The sequence below is a fragment of the Echinops telfairi genome, unplaced genomic scaffold (genome assembly GCF_000313985.2).
Source record: "Echinops telfairi isolate 266 unplaced genomic scaffold, ASM31398v2 ScPeMD7_7468;HRSCAF=8506_0, whole genome shotgun sequence".
NCBI lineage: Eukaryota > Metazoa > Chordata > Mammalia > Afrosoricida > Tenrecidae > Echinops > Echinops telfairi.
This window is the reverse complement of record NW_022111369.1, coordinates 42,880,501-42,882,711: the sequence shown is the minus strand read 5'-3', so window position 1 is coordinate 42,882,711 and position 2,211 is coordinate 42,880,501. Positions and strand designations below refer to the sequence as shown.

The 2,211-nt window shown below is 43.6% G+C and overlaps 1 pseudogene; it reads left to right on the top strand.

Annotated features, from left to right (window-relative positions):
* The first annotated feature begins 241 nt into the window (after nucleotides 1-241).
* On the top strand, nucleotides 242-586 carry LOC101642862 (annotated as a pseudogene).
* The last annotated feature ends 1,625 nt before the right edge of the window (nucleotides 587-2,211 follow it).

The following is a 2,211-nucleotide window of genomic DNA, read 5'->3' as shown; positions in this document are numbered from 1 at the left end:
TACCAGATTGTTTGTCTGGGTTTAGGAGAAAGTTCAATGAAATTTAAATGAGCTTTAAAGAGACATTCAGGATTTTGAGCTCTCACTTCATTGTAAGCTCTAATCTAAGAACAATTTCTGGTCCTGTTCAATACTTGCCCTCATGAATTGATCACTGAAGATATGGGCACTATAGCAAAATGTGGTTAAAAAAATCAGAATGTGGTGTCTGTCCGTGTGTCTGCGCCGTCTCTCCGCCATCATGCCCATGTTCGTGGTGAACACCAACGTGCCCCCGCCTCTGTGCCCGACGGGCTGCTCTCCGAGCTCACCCAGCAACTGGCCCAGTACATCGCCGTGCACGTGGTCCCCGACCAGCTCATGGTGTTCGGCGGCTCTGGCTCTGCAGCCTGCACAGCATCGGCAAGATCGGCGGGGCGCAGAACCGCACCTACAGCAAGCTGCTGTGCGGCCTGCTGGCCGAGCACCTGCGCATCAGCCCGGAGAGGATCTACATCAACTACTATGACATGAACGCCGCTAACGTGGGCTGGAACGGCTCCACCTTCGCCTGAGCCCCCTCCCTGCCCCAGCAATAAACGGTTCAGAGACCAAAAAAAAAAAAAAAAAAATTCAGATTGTGCTCAGCTCTCAGAAATAATAGTGTCTGTGGTCTCAAAGGCTTGTCTTAAAATAAGCAGCCATCTAAGCAAAGTATACATGGAAGATGCACCCAGCCCATGGGATCCAGGGTTTTAAATAATAAAATTCAAGATAAGAGGAGGGTGTTGTATTAGAACTTAAATTCTGAGCACCTGGTTTGCAGAAGGCTATGGATGACAGTGAAAGCCCAAAATTCCTGTGCAGAAAACCCACATGGATTAAGCCTTTGCTGAATCCCCTCTGACCACTGACCAGGAATATGAATAAGCTTGCTTTCAGACAGGGTGCATTGCAAAGTATATTACTGTAGATACTGTTATGTTAAAATTGAACATATTGTCATTTGTTTTTCACTCTTGACCCATTTGAAACATGTTCCAGTTTCTATTCTCTTTTGTTTTCTCATAGATTGAGGTTTTTCTGTGTTTTGGTTTGTCAGGAATTTTTTTGTTTTGTTTTGTTTTTCTGTATAATATTCGTTATATGAAATCCAGGATAGGTAAATCTATAAAGGCAGTAAATCAATTAGTAATTTCTTAGGGTTATTGCAAGGAAGGTTGCTGGGGGGAATAGTGGGGAGAAAATAATAATGCATACAAGAATAAATGTTCTAAATCAATTGTGGTGATGACTACACAACTCTTTTTAATATGTTTAAACATTGGTGGTGGGGGCATTAAAAGGTCCCTAGTTCCTTCCTACTGCCAGTATATTCTTTCCTTTTGGTAATGACCTTATTGGATTCCAATAACCCATGGGAATTATGATGGAAGATCAGAGATGAGCCACCTCAATTCCTCTTCCAAATACACAGCACTGTACCAAGTCCAGCATCTCAAGATTTTAATATTCCAATGTTTTCTGTAAACATAAGAACCTTCAGACTCCTCTGTCCCACAGGGAAGTGCTTTAGCTATTTCTCATCTAAAATTTCCCCCTTGCAATTGATAACATTTTCAGTGTCTAAATCCCTCACAAGTGGCCGCCTATTAAGGAGAGTGTGGCATCAGAATTGGGGGAAGGCCTATTAACAATCTGCAACATGAAGCTGACATAGCCTTGCTTGCTGAAAGCTGTGAGGTCTTTAGGAACATGCTGATTAAAACCAGAGACTGTGGCCTTCAGTATGGATCACAAGTCAATGTAAAGAAAACAAAAATCTGCACAACTGGAACAATATACAACATGATGATGAATGTCAAAAAGATTGAGGTTATTAATAACTTCATTTTGCGGAGAAGCTGATACCAAGGGCTTAAGTAGAAAGCAAATGTTTTGAGAATGATGATGGCAACAAATGTACATTGTGCTTAATACAAAGGCTGTATGGGGCCGGCCCCAATCCCAACAACATGGACACCTGCCCCTCCCCCCAGAAGAATTTATTTCAGAGGACGGCACTGAATCTGCAGAGAGGCACATGCCTGATCAGAGTACATGGGAGCAGATGAAGGGTGAGGAGGAGAGAGTGGAACACATTCTGGCCCACCAGGCCTTCTGAGGACCACATTCCCGATTAGAGTAGCCAGTCCACAGAAAAGACCACATGGCCAGCCCCACTATGAGACA